This window comes from Crocodylus siamensis, chromosome 1 (genome assembly GCF_052110815.1).
Source record: "Crocodylus siamensis isolate JL-2025a chromosome 1, ASM5211081v1, whole genome shotgun sequence".
Classification (NCBI taxonomy): domain Eukaryota; kingdom Metazoa; phylum Chordata; order Crocodylia; family Crocodylidae; genus Crocodylus; species Crocodylus siamensis.
The window spans coordinates 222,954,791-222,976,831 of NC_143395.1; the positions used below are offsets into that span (position 1 = coordinate 222,954,791).

The 22,041-nt window shown below is 46.8% G+C and overlaps 1 protein-coding gene across 5 annotated transcripts in view; it reads right to left on the reverse strand.

The window, feature by feature from the left end:
• PHLDB2 (pleckstrin homology like domain family B member 2) overlaps positions 1-16,463 on the reverse strand; it is a 92,423-nt gene extending 75,960 nt beyond the window's left edge. For all 5 annotated transcript variants that reach the window (XM_090057862.1, XM_090057835.1, XM_090057844.1 and 2 more), the window contains exon 1: positions 16,305-16,463. The gene's annotated coding sequence lies outside the window, so the exon portion shown is untranslated. The remainder of the gene's footprint in view (positions 1-16,304) is intronic.
• Positions 16,464-22,041: the final 5,578 nt, after the last annotated feature.

The following is a 22,041-nucleotide window of genomic DNA, read 5'->3' on the forward strand; positions in this document are numbered from 1 at the left end:
TTCTTGTGAAGCTGTTGTACATTATTCTCTTGACAGAGGTCCAGAAGGTCAAGCCTGGTAAAGTACGGAGTAATTTCAACAAAGAACTTTTCTCAGAACAGCTTCTATCTCCTCCTATCATATTGGTTTATACAGGCAACCCCCGCTTAGCACTCTTAATTGGTTCCTGAAAAACCCAGCGTTAATTAAAATGAGCATTAAACAAAACCAAAAGTATTTGATGACCGCAAAGGTGGTGACTGCAAATGTTTTTAATAACTTAAGATGGCGACTGCGAGTGTTATAGCGAAACTTGCTGAGCGCTAAGTGAAATCAGGTATCAATTTAAAATGAGCGTTATAGCGAAATAACACTAAGTGAAACAGCTTTAAGCAGGGGTTGCCTGTAAAGTTGGAACATGTTCTCTGTCCTTGTTCAACAAGCCCCTTCCGTATGCTTTGTCGTATCCTCTTTATTTAGAGCTCACTTCCATGAGTAATTTCTAGGTATTTTCTCAGTGAAAAATGATGGTTTTTATGGTCATTTTAATTATTTTTTTTATGCTGCTTTTTCTCGGCAACTTCTGCCTGAGGACAGTTTTCACTCCATCAGTGTGGTAAGGAGGGACTTGTCCTTCTGCCACCCTCATCCCTTGCAAGGACATAAAAGTTCTAATATTTTACAAAAAATATTAGATAGGTCACTCCGGAAATTATCTAACAGGAAGACACAGCCATGTACCTCCTTAAAGGGACTCCTCTGAGCATTCTAGCCTGGGAAAGAGGCAGGAAATATAGCTCCTGACCCTCAGTTTTAAGTTCAGCCTATTAGCGCTTCATGTCAATGTGCCAGTAACTCTGAGTTTACTGCTATTTTCTCCCTTCTATGGATTCTCCTTAGCTCTCTGAAGAACTAAGATTTATCTTTGTTCCCTCTATTTTCCAGTTCTTCCAGCTTTTACTCACAGCCACTCCAGTTAAGTTCCTCTACTCAAAACGCAGCTTTTCTCAGCTTCTCTTCCAGCAGAGTAAGCTGACAGACTGACTTCTGCACTTCATGGGTGATTTTCATAGTCAGCCAATGAAATCATTCAACCATAAAGATGGTTTCAGTCCCTCTAGGGGCTCAAAATACTTCATGTACAATCCCTGTGAACTAACTGAGCGCAAAGCAAAATACCAAGATTTCAGCCCTCTGATACCGTGCATGACACTGGGTATGTCTACACATGCTTTTATGCATGCCTAAACTTAATGCACATTAGCCTAATGACCCTTAAGGTGATTTAGACATGCATCCACATGTGCTTGTGCTAAGGTGCATTAACGCAGGTGTGCAGACTAACTTGGTACTAAAGTAGGTCCCAAGTCAATGAATATAGACCGCATTAATGTGCATTAGTGTGTCTACATGTTCACTAATTCAACGTAGCTATTTGTGCATAAATTTCATACCTGCTTCATGCAGGTATCAAGTTTAGGTTCAAATAGCCTAAAATCACCATTTTTAAGGCATATTAAGGGCGCGCATGTGTAGACATGTGCTCTTAATATGCCATAAATTGGGCTAATACACACTAAATGTGGACATGTAGACATGCCCACTGTGTAGTCATTGTGGCTAAGTGTAGACAGTCAAAAACCCTGACGCAGATTTGATCCAACCTTTGGGGGTTTCTCTAAGCTGAGAAGATTGGATCACAAGCAAATGTAATATGTTTGCCCTTGCAGGGGGGCAGGGGAAGCAGGCAAATGCTCGCACTGGCAAGGCCAGAAGATAGGGGGCAGGGGACACTCCCACATACCTCCCAGCCTGGCAGTCAAGCCCAGTCAAGCAGGGCTATCCCCGATTGGCTCTCAAGCACATGGCACCAGCTCCACCCTAGGCTTCCAGAACCAGTAGCCATGGTGGCCCCAAGGGTGGCAAGGATGGGAAGGAAACAGAGCCCCCACACTATAGCCATTCCTTCCCCCCAGAGAGGCTAGGTCCAGCGTGATGGTGGGGCTAGTGTGACTGCCCAATGGGGCTGAAGGAGGAGGAAAGCTGGGATGCATGGGGGAAAGCTCTTGCCATGGTACCCACCCACACTGTGTAGATCCTAGCTGGGAGAGGCTGTGGCAGGGGCCTCCATTCCACTCACTGCTGGCCCCGTGTGTCCCCCACTGGCTTTGCTGCTTCAGCTCTGTGACAGCCTGGGGGCAGGGCCAGCCAAGCTTTTCTGGAGCAGGCAGCGGGGCAAAGGCTTAGCCCACCCACCCTGTGAGAAGAGAGCTGGTAGGGAAGCTGTAAAGCATCCTAGGATGCTGGGGGACAGTGAGGTAACTTAAGTCAGGAGGGAATCTGGGGGACAAGCTCGATAACTGATTTAGGTGAAACTAGTCTAAATCAGATACTACATCCACCCAGGTTTACCTTAAACCAGTTTCAGCCATTTTGAAACCAATCTATGTGCACTGAACTTCTGTTCTGTTACAGGTTTAAACTGGTTTCTGATCACCTATACAGTTTTATGTATGTTCGCCGATGACACCAAACTTTGGGGCAAAGCATCCACACCAAAAGACAGGCGGGTTATCCAGGTTGACCTGGACAGTCTCAGCAAATGGACAAATGAGAACCTGATGGTGTTTAACACCGAAAAATGCAAGGTTCTGTACCTTGGGAAGAAAAACCTGCAGCATCCTCCTAGGCTCGGCAGTGCTACTCTGGCCAGCACTATGGAAGAAAGAGACTTGGGGGTCATCATTGACCACAAGATAAACATGAGCCTGCAATGTGATGCTACGGCTAGTAAAGCAACCAAAACGCTGGCTTGCATCCATAGATGCTTCTCAAGCAAATCCCAGGACATCATTCTCCCCTTGTACTCGGCCTTGGTGAGGCCGCAGCTGGAGTATTGCGTCCAGTTTTGGGCTCCACAATTCAAAAAGGATGTGGAGAAGATTGAGAGAGTCCAGAGAAGAGCCATGTGCATGATCAGAGGTCAGGAAAACAGACCTTACGACGACAGGCTGAGAGCCATGGGGCTCTTTAGCCTGGAAAAGCGCAGGCTGAGCGGTGATCTGATGGCCACCTATAAGGGGGTGACCACCAGTATCTGGGGGAACGTTTGTTCACCAGAGCGCCCCATGGGATGACAAGGTCGAACGGCCATAAACTACTGCAAGACCATTTCAGGCTGGATATAAGGAAGAATTTCTTTAGTGTCCAAGCCCCCAGGGTCTGAAACAGCCTGCCATCGGAGGTAGTTCAAGGACCTACATTGAACACCTTCAAGAGCAAATTGGATGCTTATCTTGCTGGGATCCTATGAACTCAGCTGACTTCCTTCCCTTTGGGCGGGGGGCTGGCCTCGATGATTTTCCGAGGTCCCTTCCAGCCCTAATGTCTATGAAATCTATTGTCCTTGATACTTGTAGCTAGTTGGAGTTCTGTTGCAGCCTTGGCTTTCCTGGTTCACTCCCTGCGGGACCAGACCATTGCAAAATAGTGCTCCATTCTTTGTACATCTTTCTTTTTAGCTGCAGGAGGTCCGCTAGTTCCCTGGAGAGCCAAGGGAGCTGCTGTGTTCTTTTGCTGCCTTTTCTCCAAGCGGAATATCATTAGCTTGTGCATCGAGGATCACTCCCTTGAGGAGCAACCACTCTTCCTGAGCTCCCCTCTGCTTTGGGTCGTGGTCCCTTAGGGTCTCACCAACAAGCCTCCTGAGCTTGTCTAAGTCAGCTTTCCTGAAGACAAGGACTTCTGTATTGCTGACTGACTTGCCAGCTTTACAGCAGATGGTGAAAGTGATCAGTTCGTGGTCACTGTCACCCAGCTTCCCTTCCATCATTAGGTCACTCATTAAGTTGTTCCCGGTTGACAGTACCAGGCTGAGCAGCACTTTACCTCTCACTGGCCCACAGACCTCTTGTGTCAGATAGAGGTCATCCATGTACGAGAGGAAGCTTTGCGACCACTTGAATTTAGCCGAGAGCTCTTCCCATAAGATGTCTGGGTAGTTGAAGTCTCCCATGACAACCATGGACCTGGAGCATGCGGCGTCAGCCAATTCCCTAGCAAACTCCTGGTCAAGCTCTTGACTTTGGGTGGGAGGTCTATAGTAGACTCCCACCATTGTGTCCCCTGTGCCGTGTTCCCATGGATTTTAACCCACAGGGTCTCCAGCCATCCACCCTGGTCACCAATGTCGGCTTGCAGGTATGCATAGCTCTCCTTGACATAGAGAGTTACACCCCCGCCCCTTTTGTCTACTTGATCTCTCCTCTACAGGGTATAGCCATTTATACCCATGGTCCAGTCGTGGGTGGATTTCCACCAGGTCTCTGTTATCCCTATGACATTGTGATTTTTTGCACTAAGCAGGAAGACAAGTTCCTCCTGTTTAATCCCCAAACTCCTGGCATTTGTGTACAAGCAGGCAAGTGTCCCCTGGGGGCCCTTGCCTTGCCTACCGGTTGTACCAGGGCTGGGGCATGGGTAGACTTCCTTAAGTGCCTTGGCCTGCTGGCTTTGCAAAGGTTGCTCAGTGGGCCAGCAGTAGCGGTAGTCCGCCCATCCCCTGGCGGGCTTAATTTAAAGCCCAGTGGAGCAGGTCAGGCAGTCTGGCTGAGAAGAGCCTCCTCCCCAGCGGAGAGAGGTAGAGGCCATCCCTTCCCAGCAGCTCGCTGCCTCTCTCACCAAAGAGCGGACTGTGGTAATGGAAGCCAAAGCCTTTCCCGATGACACCAGCACCACAGTCTTTGGTTCACTACCTCGACCCTCCTCTTCCTGCTCAGCCCGTAGCCTGAGACTGGGAGGATCGAAGAAAACACCACCTGTACCCCAGACCCTTGAGCTCAGCTCCCAAATCCCTGTAGTGCCTCATGACCCGGCTGGGAGCGCTCCAAGCCATGTCACTGGTGCCCACATGGATAAGGAGCATGGGATAGTGGGCTGTGGGCTGGAGAAGTTTAGGAATTTTCTCCGCAATGTTTTGGATGTGGGCTCCCAGGAAGCAACAGACATCCCGGGCTAAGGGGTTGGAATGGCAGATTGCCTCTTAGTCCCCCTCAGGATGGAGTCTCCCACGACACAGACTTTGTGTTTTGTCTTGGGAAGAGCCGGGGCGGTAGCTACATTAGTGCCTGTGTTGCCTGCGGGAGCTGGCAACTCAGCAGGCTCTGCTGGGACTGCAAGAAGTTTGTACCTGTTGCATAGCTCCAGTGGGGCAGGGGCCTTGGTGTGGCGGATCTTGGGGCCCTTGACCACCTTGGTCCAACCCCATGGCTGGACAGAATAGGAGGTCCCCAAATCCTCCTTTGTCTTGGAGGGAGACTGTGGTCTACCCTCCACCTCCTGGGGAAGAAGGGCCTAGCAGTAGGAGTCTATCTCCTGCTCACAGTCCCAGATAGCATGCAGTCTCTGGAGTGCGGCCTGGAGCTCCGCCAGCTGGCGTGCCAGAGACCCCAGTAGGGAGCAGACCCTACAAGGGGAGGTGGCCATGCTCCCGGGCCCCAGAGCCTGAAAAAGCGACAAGCAGTCTGCGCAGCTGCAAGCCAGGGGCTCCATCTGTGTGGAGCCCAGAACCATGGGCTCTGTTTGGGTGGCCGTCTGAGGCACTGGGGGCAGGGAGGGGAGGGCACAGGCCCCGAGGGGACCCTCTGGGTACAGTGCATGCCCATTCGTGTCATGCCGCTGGCTACGGCTGGGACTGGCTTCCCTAGGGTGGGGGTGCACAGGCAGGGCCTTGGGCCCTCCTGCTTGCCCTCCTGCGCAAACTCCACACTAATTCACGCTCTGGGCAGACAAGCACGCCTGTTTGCACAGCCTGTTCATGAGGCTCTGGTCGCATGGCTCTGGCGGGGAGAGACCCCCCTCAGCTCCGGCTTAGCTGCCTCCCTGTGGCTAGACTGGGGCTAGCCCCTCCCACCATGAGCTCCCGCTTACCTCTAGCTGCTGCTGGGGGTCAGCGGGGGCACTCCATGGCAGCTGGGGGTCACTTAGGCCTTTGGGGGAGCGGGGGCGCAGTGGGCTTGCACCTGCGCATCTCACGCTGCTCCTGGAGCCTGTCTGGGGTTTTTTTTTCCCTTTTCCACTCTTTAATTTGTGCTTGAGAGTTCACAAAACATATCTGGGATAGCCTCCTTTACAGCCTTGCAAGGAGTCCTCAAGCAAAAACTGGTGCCTCCAGACTTGACATTTCTGATATTTCTAATGTAAAACAGAAGCAGATTTTTTTTTATAACTCAGGTAATGCGGAGAACTTAAAATTAGGAGAAGCTAAACAAATGACCCAGACAAAAAAGCACAATTTATCTGCTGACATTCACCTATACACACTCTATAATAGAGATATTTAAGACTTCATCCAACTTCCATGTAAGTCAACGGTAGTCTGATTCTTAATGAGTGTACCCTGCACTTTGTCTTGGCTGGAAGGAAACAAAGTGATTTCATCTAGGACTTTTAAAGTCATCTCAAGTAAGTGTACACATTATTACCAGGCAACTTTACAGTGCCCAGGCCAAATTTAAGTTTTGTTTTACTAACAACCAGAGAAAAAACAATGATTCACTAACCAAGCAGGCCCTTATTCAAACAAAAGGTTCCAGTTATAACAGATAACAACAGAATTGTTTTGCATTAAAAAATTCTCTCACCCAGTTCAGAAGAGTGGAGCTCAAAGTCTAGTTTATAAATTATATACAGCTTTCCAGTATAGGAGGTCTTCTCAGCTATAGAATGATTTGTCCCATGTCTTTGTTTTAGCCATTCCGGGAAGTCTCCATGTATGTGTTATTCTTCCTCTCATTTTTTATGGTCTGTTTACTTTCAGCAAAGCTACTATACAGTTTGCTTTTCCAGAATGGAAAATAGAGTCATTTATGAACAAATCAGTTACAATTCCTATCCCAATCAAATCTAACAGGAATAGCTCAAATGGATCTTTAGCTAAGCCAGTAATGAGATTAAACTGACCCTTGCTTCTACAGCTTTTCCACTATAACAAGTTACTTCCTCAGTATAGTTTCTTTATCAAGTATAATGACTTTCTGGAAAAAATACCTATTCTTCTCTCTCCCGCTCCCAAACTCTTTTCTTTTCACAAGCTGCAACACCATCATACATTAAAGACATGACCCACTGTAAACATAAAAAAAATCTTTAGCTCCTTATAGGACGGTGAGGTGACTATCTATCACTGTGTTCTAAGAGTCCGCAAAATATCACTATGTTTTCTTTTGTTCTGACAAAAAAGATTTCTTGAATAATTAGACCTGCCTCATCTTTTGTAGTAAAACAGAAACTACCAAGGTCACTAAGTCCAAATTTTTTTTTCCCAGGCCTTAAAACAGTGATAAATGCTTATACTGACAGCTTCATTTCCTGGTATAACATTTTTAAGCTACACCAAATTTTAGTTCAGAGGTCCATTCCCAAAGCTGATTTACATGCTTCCTGTATAGATAGTCACAGCAAATCACTGATTTGAAAAACAAAGAGGAAAAGATTTCCGTCTTACAAACATGATGGAATGATCATCTAGACTCTTGCTACTTGTGGGGAAGAATGTGACTGTCTGGGTGCAGGGCTGAAGGAGCCTCCTGAAGCATCAGCTTTTCCTGAGACTGTTTTAAATTTCTTGCACTCTTATATCAAGCGCTGGGCTATATGATACGGTAGCAGAGTATCCACTGGGTGAACCCAGCAGATCAGCACCTTAAGGTTAGGGGCACAAATCACACATAAATGGGTGTAAGTGATCAGAAACAGGTTCAAATCTGTAACACAACAGAAGTTCAGTGCACATAACCTGCTTTCACAATGGCTGAAACTGGTTTAAGATAAATCTGGATGGGTGTATTATTAGACTTAACTGATTTAGGTTAAATCAGTTTTTTGAACTTCTGTCCCAGACAACCTCCAGTGTCAAGTTAACTCACAGTCCCCCCCCCAGCATCCCAAGATGCTTCTCACCTCCTCTGCAAACCCACACTCCACCCCCTGCAGTGTGGGCAGGCTAGCCTTGGCTCTGCTCCAGCCAAGCAGGGAGGTATGCTCTAAAACCACCCCTCCAGCTTCTGGCCTGGGTCACTGCAGACATGTGGCTGCATTTCTGGCATCAAAAGTGAATGTTTGTTTACTTGCTTATTGCTTCAATCTATGCAGCTTAGACTACCCTGCAAATATTGAACTGATTCAGCCTTGGGCTTTCTGACAGTCTGCACTTAAGCTAAGCATTATGGATTCTGCCCCCAAAATAAATGGTGTACAAAGCAACCAGACTTCAACCATATAGTTATTTAACAGCAGGAACAAAGCACTTGGAGAAAAGAAGATTTTAAAACAAACAGTATACATGTGCCTTTCCTAACTAATGGATCACCATCCCCAATGAATTGGACAGTCTTGGTAGGCCTAAACTCCGCAGACACCCAACTTGGTATCTCTCTGGTACTTCCAATTACCTCTTCACTACTTGAATTGGTCTGGAAAGAATGACTGCAGAAGTATCCAAAGGAAGGATTGCAACTGCACTAGGGTAGGAGAGGTAAACGAGAACACAGCTAGGGACACCCTTCCTTCCCCCAGACCTCCCTGTGTCCAGAAGAGTGCAAAGAGGACCCTGACAAACTCAGAGGGCTCATCGGCTTATGCGGTGTTCCTACTCCCAACTAGGTGGGGGGAAAGGACAGAAAGCAACTCGCCAGTAACTCCAGTAAGTAGGAACAGTTGCAGGTACAGCTGAACCAGAGACCTTGGGATATTCAAGAATCCTTGCACAGGCTGAATTACCTTTGCCTGCCACACGGTTATGGGCCAACCTTTTCCCCATCTGTTTCTCCTCACTCTGTTCGCCTCAGCGTCACTTTGCATCTCTCACTTCAGTTTCTTTTCCTCTCTACTGCCCTCCTTATCCACTCAACCTTTCCTTTTCTTCCTATTTCCCTTTCCCACCTCTAACTAAACATCACTTAACTCTTCAGACTAATGGAACTTCTGACATTTGTTCCCAACAAGCTATTTCCTCTACATATGTATCTGACTTCTTTCTTCCATACATGGATATCTTGTAAAATCTGCAGTGCACACAGTATCTACTATTCTGAGCTTGTACAGTGCCTAGGCACAAGGGGCCCCATTGTTGTTTAGCTCTTATGCACTACTGTAATAAACATGAGTAATAGCAATAAAGTCCCTTTTAAACCAGCCAGAGTTGCTTTGTTCTTGTCGGTCTTAGGCTCCAGGCCTTCTACACACACTTAGTCTACGAGGTTCAGCAGGTGATCAGATCAGGGTCCTGTGAGCATGTGGTCTGACTGTCCTGCAAGAATCCTCTAGGTTTTACTCAGGAATGAATACTTCCTTATGCTTCCTCCATTCATTGTTTTTCTTTTTCCTTTACAGCCTACAGTAAAACAAACCAATGTGTGCACACAATAAACTCCCAATAACCAGGTCAACATACTGTGTTTGGATACTATTGTAGGGCCAAAACACCACCTACACCTTGAGCAAAGATTTGTGACTACCGCTACAGAAAATTGGGGAAAACTGCAAGGCTGTTATCTAAAAAAAATCAGACTACACACTTCACCCATTTCCTCCCAAACACAATAGATTACAACCTTGAGCTACATCAGATTATCAGATATCAAAACTGCCTGGCACATGCTCAGTCCTTAGCTGCCTATGCTACAGATGGTATGCTTTTCTTCTATGCTAATGAACAGAAGGTCTAATTTAATTACATTGATAAAAAAAGATTTTGGTCTCCAAACCCAACATTTGACATTTTTCAAGAACACCAGATTAACTCTTTTCTCCCTTTCCCCATGCGTTAAATTCAAATCCACTTGGCTATGTGTTTGCATGCATCAGATTTGCCACTGCAGAGCCCCTCCCTTGCAATCCTGTGTATTTCCTGCCGTGGAAAAGGGAGTGGCAGAGGAAACCCTCTTACAATTTATCTTTTCCTCTTAGGAAATATCATGTGGGATATTGAAGGGAGAGCACTAGAGTACCATAAAGCAACATCAAATCTTTTCAAGCAGGCTCAGCTGCTTAAATAAAGCACTTACTGGCTACTGTCATTTAATTCATTCAGCTATTTCAAGAAAGTACCCAAATATTAAACACCAGAGCTAAACTACTTCAAAAGGAAACAAATATATATTGCCCACCGATATATATATATGCTTATGCTACTTTACAAGGATGCTGTGACTGTTGTCATACTGGTTATTTCTGCTATTTCTGGCAGACTTAACAAACACAAACCACATGTCCCACGTAAATTGACAATTTTAGCTACATATTGGAAAAGGAAAACAGACATTTCCATGTGGGTATTATGGTTCACTGATCATAAATTGAGATATTTAAAAGTTGACATAAGAGAAAATTGTTTGCCAAGTGTGTTCAAATGAAAATTGCTGGCAGCAATAAGTTCAAGATTTACTGTGTAATTAGAGGTATTCATGGGGAAAAAAGTTACAACTTAAGCATCTTCTAACCAATATATGTCAATAGATTAGGACTGGGCAATTATTTGGGTTGAAGGGGCACTTAAGGACTTTTGGTGAGCTGTTGCAGGCCAGTGGGAGGAAGGGGTGGGAAGTGGGGCTGCTGACCTGGCCTGATGCAGCAGGGGGGCAATTTATCCTAACCGGTCCTGGGGTCATCCACCCTAAACCCACCACTGGGGGTAGAGGATGGAGCACGCTGGCGGGCAGGGTCTCCATGGACACTGGCTGGGATACCTGCTAGCAGAGTAAGCTTAGCCAAACAGATGGGATGAGGCTGTGGATGGATGGGGAGTGACATCCAGGAGTGAGCTGGGCAACGGGAGCTGTGATAGCATGGGGCTGAGCCATGATCCACAGTTTAGTCGTCTCGCGTTCCTGCAACAGGCAGGGATACGTGGAGAGCAGATTGTGACTCTGCCTTGGGCCCCTGATCCTGGCCCTGGCAGCAGGGCTGGACCCAATCATCTATAAGGTCCCTTCCAGCCCCTAACATCTCTGAAACTATGAAATAGCATTATCTAACAACAGATTTTATTTTGTCCTTAATTTGGAGATGTGCAAACTGTTGTTTTCTCTGTCCTATTTTAAGTAATTAGATAGAAATTTTGTGTGACCAGAATATAGTTAATTTATTATACACAAATACACACACACTACCACCAGAGTAAAACACTCTTTTCCCGCACAAACTCCAATTAATCACAAAACAAACATAGGAATGAAGAAGAGGGAAAAGTTGTCCCTAACTTTAGTTTTATTCTTCTTTTCCATTTTGGAAATGTAAATAATAAGTGTAAGTAATAGCCACTTGTTTGCTAAAACTAAGAACTCATCATTTTCATTGCGACTTTCTTATCCCATTCCAATAGCACACTACTACACATTTAAAAGTATTTTGTTAAAGCTTTGGATATGTTCAAAAAATTGTAAATTAGGGCTTAAAAATATACTCAGCATCCATTGTGTCAGCTGGTCTAAGTCACTTTAAATCCATACCTGTAAATTGTCACAAAACAAACAAACACATACCTGCCTATGTGGTTATGTGAACACAAAATAGGTTGAATTTACATTAATCTAACTCCATAAACAGGGAAAGGTAAGACTAAGAAGATATTCCTAATACTTTTCAAGTAAGCTTAGATGGGTGGAAAAATTGGAAAAAAATGTAGCTAACTATTCATCATGAAAGAGTGGGAAAAAAATCACAAAGAAAAAGTAAAAGTAAAAAAGTTCTCCTATCACATCCTATTTTAACTGACAGTTCTCCTATCACATCCTATTTTAACTGACATAATAAACTTGCTTCAGGGGCTGTGCACCTACCAAATTTAATGAGAGTTTGCCACACAAAGAAGATGAATAAGGCCCAGAATGTATTAGTGAACCAGAACAGCTTCAACGGGTTCCTGCTCTCACATTTCTTTCCTCCTATGCTTTCCTATTTTTCCTGTCTTTCCACTATGTCTTATGATCTGTTTAGCCTTGATCTAGTTCTCTTTAATTCTGTTTCTTTCACTGACAGTCCATGTATGTCACTTTTATTTAGCAGAGTTCTTCAGCACCCATTTATTCTGAAGCAGTCTGTCTCCTTTGTTTCTTTTATCCATTTCTCTTCATTTTTGCCTTTCTGTTCCACCTGTCCCTTATTGCTGAGCATCCCTACTCCTACCCCTACCCCTACCCCAAACATCTTCATTTTTTTGTATTTTAAAGAAGCTTACAGAGTTCCACAATAAACATTCCTCATCAAAAATGCTTTACAAGAAAAAGTAACACAGACAGCTGAAGTGGCTCAAAACTGGCAGATGGCATACTGTTAACTACTATAATCCTTAACTATGATACAGTTCTGCCATAACCACGGCACAGTCCAGCAACACCTAGACTGAATCCCATTGTACAGGGTCTCAATTTAGAGATGTTTAACTAGAGACATTATTGGTTTGCTGATAGATGTCCTATATATACCACCATTTACCATACAGTAGAAGTAGCAATTTGTCCTGAAAAATTAAAATGGTATGACAGTTGGCATAAGATAAACAGTGTAGAAATTATACAGGGCCACTGCCAACAGCACATATCTCCACCTTCTATTCCCTGTTCTCAGGATCTTCAAGTGGATGAGGTAGATGGGACTTGCCTTGACCATTCTTCATACTTTATTCTGTTAGCCCAACCTCTGACTTTGCCTTCTACATCCAACCAACACTTGGCTTCCTTTCGAACCAATACCCCAGCTCCTCAGGTTGCGCTCAGTTGCCATGTCCAGATATGCAGGGGTGTGTGCTTGTAGCAGCAAAAATAGTAACATCCCAGCTTTGTGCCACCACTTTTTGCCTCAGTGCATGCTCCTGCACATGTACTTTGTGGAGGAACAAACTGTCCCGCTTTAGGAAAACTGCCCTTGCCCAGCTCCTCCCAATTCCTGGCATGCTGGAAAAGCCAGGGCACAACTGAAGGAGTTGAGATGCTCTGGCCAGCAGTCAGAGCATCTTCCTGGAGAACCAAGACTTTGTGTGGTTGGGCACATGCTCCTGTCACAAGCACCGTGACAAATTTTTTCCTGTTGTTGTTGTTGTTTTGCTCTCAAGATTGCCCAGTAGCAAATTTTGGCCCCACGCTGTAAAACTGCGGTGCATGTTTTAACATTTCCCATATGCAGCTGCTTATGGCACTAAACCTGAAAGCCCCTACTCATCTGGCCATGGCCAACTTCTCCTTCACAGAATTCAGCAGTATCTTCAACACTCCATATCATCCCCTTTCTGACTCCTGTTCTAATTTGGCTGGAGTACACCCTCCCTAAATCACAATTTCTTTTCAAATGGCATTTGCAATGAATAAAACTGTCTTTACACCATTAATGCAAATTGTTTCTCTCTGGCCATTTCATCATAACCAAATCTAACGCTTCAATCTTATTCTCCCTTGATCCTTCCACTACTTTTCCCACAGTCCATCTTCTTATTCTTCTGGATCTGCTTTTTTAGATGATTTCTGTGGTCCCTTAATCCTACAGTTGTTCTCTCAGCAATCCATTCCTATGCCTTTTCCTTAAATAATCTCATCACTTCTAAAGACCCATTCTGTAATTCATCCTCATTAGCTGTTTGTACTATATTAGCAACTAGAGGCACCAAAACCTGAGACCTACTGTGCCAGATATTATTTGAACACAGGAGACAGCCCTTGTCCCAGACAACCTGCAATCTAAGTAAAAAAGAAATACAAACAGCTGGAAGGAGTGATTTGCTAAGCATCACAGAACAGGTCACTGGCAGAAGTAAAACAAAACCTTGGCCTCTTGATTCATGGTCCACCCATTAGTTTGAATTACATCTCTAACCACCATCACGGTTTCCTCTTTCACACGCTATCCTGGGAGTTCCACTCAACACCAGCTCAACACAACAAAAACTGAGCTTGGCTTTATGTTCCCTTGCATTCTTCAGTGCTGATGACCATATTGCACCCTACTTCCTCTTCTGGTGGTGCTGATGACCATCACGCACCCTACTTCCCCTTCAATGAAGGAAGCAAGATTGGTTTGATCATATCCTTTGCTGGACCCACTGCAGAGTTATGCAAGAGGTTGGACAAGCTCTCAGGCACAAAACACCTTTCCTCAGGTCTGAGAAAAAGGCAGATACAGATAGGGCAAGCCTTAAGGAAAATAGCACCCTGGGCAAACTTGTATTTTGGCATCTCCCCCCACCTAAAAGTCAGTAGCAGGCAGAAGCAGAGGTAGGCCGGCAGAGGTACAGAGCACAATCCAGCAGGGAAGCAGAGCAGTGCCGTGTGCCAGGCAGACACTGCTGCCACTGTGCAGGAGCAAGGTGGGTGGACTGGAGCAGGTGCCTGTATGCATCCATCCCAGTTCTTCCCGAGCAGCAGCTGGAGACAGGGAGTGGGCTGGGCTGGGCACTCCTCCTCCTGTTTGGGGCGGGGATCAGCCAGGGTGGAGTGGGGCAAGGGAAAAGTGCTGCTGCTCACATGTACAGCCATGCGTGTATGCATGCATGCCTGTAAGCATGCTGTCCCCCTGACCATGGTGCCTTCATTGCCCACCCATAAGGCAGGCCCTGAATACAGGCTTCAGCTATATATGTTTAAGCCCATTATGTTAATGCAAATTGTCACTTAAAAAAAAGGAAGGGGGCTGTAAATCGGTTGCTACTGGCAAGGTCACCATTCAAGTTTGCAAGTCTGGTGATGGTGCTATTTTCAGCACCTGTTCTCCTGTCCCCACAAAAACAGGACTTTACCAATTCCTGTTGTTTTTTTCACTACAATTTTAGGAAAATTCTCTTTCTTCCACCCTAAGAACAAAAGCCTTTCTTGCCTCTTCCCTATCATTGCTTTTGAACACAGCCAAACCCATCTTCCTTGCCTGCTCTACTGTGTGGCTCAGTCAGTGGCATTCCTTCTCTCCCAAATTGGTGTGAAGGGGATGGGGACCTTGGGAAAGAGTTAAGTAACCGCCAAGTTTGGAAACAGGCAAAATTGCCTCTCTGCCTCCTTACCTCCTCCTCCTGAAATACAAGAGGATATCACTAAAAGAGCATTACATGTTTGTCCACGTTCTGGGCATCAATATCTCTACACAAATGCCTTTGAGAAGCAGGGATATATCTAACTGAGGGGCTAGTCAAATAGCATGGACACGGCAGGCAAACAGGAAGGGAGCACTGAAGTGATTCATCCAAGCCCATGCATGAGTCCGACAGCATAACCAAACCAGAAGTCTGGTCTCCTGACTCCCTGTAAAAGTGTTGTCTGCATGCCTGAACCCCCCAGGGTCATAGCCCTAGGGAAATTTCTCAGAGCATTTTGCGGTGGGGAAATTTCTGAGCACATTTTGTGGTGGAAGGAGACAAAAGCAAGCCAGCCAGTTTTCCATCTCACGCTCCCACTGCCACTTGGAGACTCCTGTGGCTGCGGGGGGGAGGGTGGCTTCAAAACACAATTTGTTGCCGAGGCTGAATCTGAAGGGGACAATTTAGGATCCTCACTTAGCCACAGCCTCCACCACTAGCACAACCACAAGAGCTGGCAATCCGTCAGCGGGGATCCAGCTTGAACCCGCCGGTGAATTCAAGGCCATCACTTTTCCTACTGGACTCCCACTGTCACGCGTCGGCTGTGCCCAGATGGAAGGGCTCGCGTGCCGCTTCACCCACAAGCCAGGCAGGCACGCTAGGATGAGGGCCGCACAGGAGGAAACTGGACAAGGCACAGCTGAGACAAAGAGCTGCTGACTTAGCCTCGCGCCGCTTGGATAAGAGACCATTTCCTTCCTTCCCATGCCCTCCTCCTCCTCTGCCCAGCCAGGCGGTGCAGTCTCCATCCCCTGCAGGCAGCATCCCTGCCTGCTGGGGCACAAACCCTCTACAGGGAGGGTGGGGGGAGAGGGAAGAAAAAGCTTTGTTCGCGTTGAGGGAAGGAAGAGAAAAGGGGCCAGGACCGGAGTGAAAGGGGCTGCAGGAAGTTGAGGGGCTTTTCATCCAACCCCCCTAAACAGAGCCGGGCACAACAGGGGGCTACCCACCAAAGCATCCCCGCGCCGGGGGTGGCAGACGGGGACAGGGCAGCACTCAGCCCCGGGACACGCAGGGACGTTGTCCACGCGCTGCATCCGAGCAGCCCACCGAGGCGGAGAGAAGCCCCGCAGACAAAAGGCAGCGCAAGGGAGCTCTGCCCATCGCCCCGCGGGCGCGGCTGCAACGCAAGTCGGGGGAGCCCGAGCCCGAGCCCCGGCCCCGGCCCCGGCCCCTTCCCCTTCCCCTTCCCGCCCGGCCCCGCACTCACCGCCTGCAGCCGCAGCGCCCCGCGCCCCGGCCGCCAGCCCGGCTCTGGCCCCGCGCCGCGCCGCGCCGCGCCGCCCCGCCCGGCCCCGGGCTGCAGGGCGGGGGCGGGACGCGGGGGGCGGCGAGCAGAGCCCGGGAGCCGGGAGGGGAGGGGAGGGGAGGGGAGGGGAGGAGACACGGCGGGCAGCGAGGGAGAAGAGGAGGAGGTGGGAAGAGCGAAGTCCAAGGGGCAAGCAGGAGGGGGAGCCCAGCGCTTCAGGTGGTAGGCTGGGGAATCTCCTGAAGAAGGCACTGCTTCTCACCCTCCTTGTAAACCCGTGTGAGGACAGAGGGAGACAGGCTCGGGGCTCTCCTCAAGACTGCTTCTCACTCTCCTTTTACAACTGTGAGGACAGAGGGAAGCAGGCTAGGAGCTCTCCTGAGAGGGGCCTTGCTCTTGCGCTCCTTTGAAGACTGTGCGAGGACAGAGGGAGGTGGGCTGGGGGCTCTCCTGGGGGAGGCGTTGTTTCTCACCCTCATTGTCAGACTTTTTTTTTTTTAAATAACCGTTTCGCTTTCCAAGCCACATCAGGTCCAAATCCATGAGTCACTCCAGGACCATACGTGGCCCCACAACTCACAAACGTCCTCCACCCCCACTTGGGGCTTCAGATACTTCCAGCATCTTTCGCCCACTGTCCTATGTGCTGGCCCAGACCTGGAGGCTCGGGGTCTGGATGCCCCCAAATTTTCACCTGCCCTCAGCCATGGGGCTGCAGGAGTAAGCTGGGGAGGATAGAGGCAGACAGCATTTTGCTTCTTCCACTACACACACACACACACACACACACACACACACACACACACACACACAGCTGAGGGGGACACAATGGACACACCTCTCAACTTCCCCCCACTCACTCCTCCAGAGGAGCTGTGTGCCCCCCATTAGGTCTCCAGGCCAGGGGTGCACAGAGGGAACATTTGGGGTTGTGCAATGTTGTGGCAAGACGCGTTGCGTCCAAACCCACAGTGATTTGCAGCTAGCTGTAAATATTTGTTCTGAGTCAGTTCCCTGTCCCTGATACAAGCCAGGGAGAAGGTTGGGTTTAGCAAAGCTACAAGACGGATGCTGGTCATGCAGAAACTGGGATGCGTGTGGATCAACAGGAAGAGGATGTGTGTGCATCCCGCATGAGGGCTTGCACAGGAACGTTGCTGTGTTTATCTGCCCTTTTGCCACTGTGACTTCAGGACATGGAGGCAATCTCCGTTGCTCAGAACAAGAAGCTTTAAGCATCCCTTCAGAGGCAGCACTGTAACGTTTGGGCGTTAGGATACTTGGCTGGGGGACGCTCAGTTGTCTGGGCTGCTGTACAGAGCACGTGAACGATCCCAGGACAGGCTTCCACAGAAGTAACCTAAGTCTCACACACACAGTCACAATTGCACAGCCAGCAAGTGGCCATTACCAAGAAAGTGTGGCAGTTACCAAATGCTTGGTGCCCAACTCCTTATACCAGTAGGAAGTAGGTACTTGAATAACTTTGGGGAACTTCAGGGATGTCCATTTCATAAGGAAAACCCAAGTGATGCGTGACAACTCCATTTCGTGAATTAGGCAGCCCACCAGAGCCTCCAAAATACTCATCTCAAGTCTTGCTGTGTGGTCTCATCACTTTACCTTCTCCATTTCCCAGAGGGTACAGGAGGGCTTTTAACACTTACCTCCCACACCATAGTCTTGAGAGGATTAGTGAACACTGGCACTGCACTTGGCTAATAGAAAGCACAAAATAAAAGTGCTAAGTAGTATAATAATTTGCTCAAACGTTTTATACTTGTGGCCTCATTCATGCCTTGGAATGTACAAGGGGTATTTTATTTGGCTAAAACTACTGCTACACCACAAAGTAAACTTTTTAATCACTCTTAATTCCTAGATTCTAGTGTATATAATAGGAATGTCAAACCCACAATCCAAAGGTCCAAAAATGTGACAGCTATCCTGAAACTTACTGTACTTTTTCTGTAGAGAGCAAGCCTTTTAAGATTAATTATTCTAATAGGCCAGAGCTCAAATCTGCTATTCCTCTCTAATGTGTTTGCCAATGTCTGGGGAATTAACTTTCATTAATTTTTAACTGGGCCACTGCTTTTTGCTTATCCGCCAAATAAGGAAGTACTATAAACAATTAAAACAAACGGACAAAAACCACCCATTATATGTCTCAGTAATGCATGTAAAGTTGAGAAAATGTTCTGATTTTGGAACCTTTGTTATGTTCAGAACCAAGGGCTAGTTTACAATGTCTTCTTAAGAAAGATGCAGCCTGGGGTAATTAAGCTGCTACCATAAACTGTACAAGCCAAACAGCCCTTCTGACAGTTTAAATGGCATCTACTCATAACAGTGTAAGTCGGGGCGTACTTTTTCACACACCAAGACACCACAGGTGGTCTAGCAAAACTTCATGCTTGATACATGGCCTGAGTCTTTTTCTTGGTCGCAGAGAGGGAGATTGAGAATACTGTCTGTATTTCTGAAATGCCAAAAGCAGCTCAGAAACTGCAGTGGAAAGAGCAGACCATATTTCCCTGGTTTCAAAATGGGATACTGCCTCCTTCCCTCCTCAACCCCTACCCTAGTACACTCAGCTGTCCTTGAGCTCCAGTCTCAGCTGAACACACCAGAGAGCAGGAGTGCATGTGTGCATGTGTATGTGGTGGTCCTGTTTTTGTCAGGACAGTCCCGTCTTAAAAATCTGTCCTGGGCATCCTGCTGAAAACAAGACAAAAAAAAGTTAATTTGACCAAAACAACAGAACACCAGGACAAATGTTTAAAACAGGACTGTCCTGACAAAAATGGGATGAAAAGCCATACTAGGTAATGGTCCTAAAATTAGGTAAATAATTTACAATTTTTTTCTGAATCAATATACAGTTGAATTATTTATCGATAAGGAAATAAACTGAACTGAGAAAAAAGTGACATGGCAAAATTCAGAGCTGAAAATAGTCAACCCTTTTTTCAAGTGACCCTCAGGTACTGCTGTTAGAACACAGTAGAGTATCAATATGTAACTCAACATTTGCACGGAAATAAGATGGTCAGTTGGGCTTTGGACATCAATACCTTACTGGTTTGTCAGCAGCCTTGCAACTCATTCTCCATATTATACCAGTTCCATTATGACCCCTCTCAAATGAACAGCGACAATGATATTGTTGGATACAAAATACAAGTGACCTGGTTCTCAGGTCCCTGGTCAAATCTCTAGACAAGCCACTTACATAAAGCATTGAAAAAATCATTATCTTTAGTCACTGATCTTTTAAAGTGGCACTTACAGAAGGAAATGAATGAATTCATAAATACATGCATTTTCCTGATACTGTCATTCAGAAAAAAACATAGCTTTCTTTCAAGCACTGTTATCCAAGTACTTCTTTATACATGGAGTTAGTCCTGATTAATTGTGTGTATGGACACTCATATTCAGAATAAGACCACCTATCTGAATGTAAGCATTCTCTCCATTCCCTTAGACCAGGCCTACATCAGCAAATTGTGCCACCATATGTTTTGACACTGCAACAACCATCATTGCTTTCTTGATGTAAGGGGGTGTTATGCAGATACTGCAAATCCTCATCATATATGATTGTTGTGTTAGATCGAGCCATAGTTCCCTACAAAAAATGTAGGTATCACAGTGTCCCCCTACGCTACCAACCAATGCAACGCACTACCGAATATTTTTGCAGCGCTGGTATGCTGCTCAGTATGATGAAGGCTTGGGGGCAACATCCCACCATCTCACTTTTTTCCAGTTCATATTTTGGTCTGTATCCCATCAGTTTCATGGGATTTAAAATGTAAAACCCCATTGTTCCTTGTGTTTTCCTCTCTTCTCAGATTGCAATGTCTTGTGTATTTGACAGAGAGAGAGCTTGATTCTTTTATGTATGTGGAATTTAAATATCCACTTCTACAACAGCAACTGGTGGGTCAGTGAAGGTATCGTAGGACTGGAGACAAGGAACAGACAACACAGAAAATGCATAAAAATTACAGACATTCACTCACTGACTGAACACCATGTGGTATTTATTGGTGGGATCACTCTGTAATGCAGACATGAGATTGTCAGTGGTGGCTGGAAAACTCTCAAGTGAGGAAGTCATGTCCTGATTCCTCCAGCTCACAGACACCAGAATGAGACCTGCTTTGAAGAGCGCAAGATGAGCCTACTGTGAAAACTTGTGGCACCAAACTTTTTTTCAGTCAGCGAATTTAGAGCTGGAAAACCTACAGTGAGAGTACTCATCATGCAGATGCCTAAAGCCATTTAATTGTAAACCATTGTACAGGGTGTTGACTCCAGCCAAGGTATAGGAAATAACAGCTCTTTAACGCAATGGATTTTTTGACCTGTGAAGGGGAAAGAAGTGCACATTCTACTGCACCACCTTGCTTTAGAGTATATGAATAGATAGAGATCAAGGTAGGGTAGCACTTTAGAGACTAACTAGGTCAGAGAGGCATGACCTTTTGCAGGCATTTAATTGGATGCTAAATAGAAAGGGTTACTTTGACATGGTTATCCAAGCACTGGTAGATCACCAGGGATGTTTCACAGGCATTAGTGGTGGCTCGTGGGGAAGCTGAAAGAAACTCATCCTCCTCAAGAACACAGGACCTTTCTAGAAGATGAAAGCAGTCATGGCACATTCATACTGGTAGTTCTGATGCCCATGGTGATTCTGGAGGACCCTGGCCTGCCCTGACTCATACACTGAACATCTTAACAACAGCAACTGTCCATGCAGGTGCAGGATGATGGCTGAATCTGGTTTGGCTTTTTGAAAGAATGATGGCAAATGCCTCTCGACTAAGCAGAACCACAGAAAGTCAAATATTATTGATGCATTTTGTACACTGCTTAGTGTTTGTTATGCATATATAGTCATAGTTTTCTTGGTTCTCTACCAACATGCTGTGGAATGGGAAAGGGTAGTAGAAATTCCTGTGCCTTGCATGTGTGTAAAATTCTTCACATAAAGAATTGCTCATGGGGCACAAAGGAAGCTATTAGGGGTGCATGGATAGAGATTTTTGGCACCAATACCAATATCTCATTTTTAAGGAGGCAGATCAGCTGATACCCATCTGATTTCCAATATAGTATGGAGAGCTGCCTCCAGCTGGTAAGTCTGTTGTGGTGGAAGGGGAGGGGGGAGGGAAGGAGTATGGGGGGAGCAGATCAAGGCCCCCATGGTAAGGGAGGGAGAGGGCAAGGGCAGGGTGGGGCCGGGTGTGGGATAAAGGCACAGCTCATGGGGGAGTGGGGGTGGCTCCAGCTGCTCGCACCCTGGGAAGGCATGGGAGGGGAGGGGTGTGTGCCCCTGTATCTGTGTGGGGCAAGCAGGCAGGCTGCAACTGTGGGCTGGACCTGGGCTCTTCTCACCAGGGGCTGAATTCAGAGCAGGAGCTACGGAGGGGGCAGCCCCCGCAAATTTTGCTCTAGCTCTCTCATAGCACTGCTGCATACCCAGCGCATCCCCAGCTGTTTCATAGTTTGTAGGGTCAGAAGGGACCTGAGCAGATCATCTAGTCCGACCCCCTGCCATGGCAGGAAAGAGTACTGGGGTCAAACGACCCCAGCAAGGTGTTCATCTAACCTCCTCTTAAACACCCCCAGGGTTGGAGCCTGCACCACTTCTCTTGGAAGCTGGTTCCAGACCCTAGCCGCC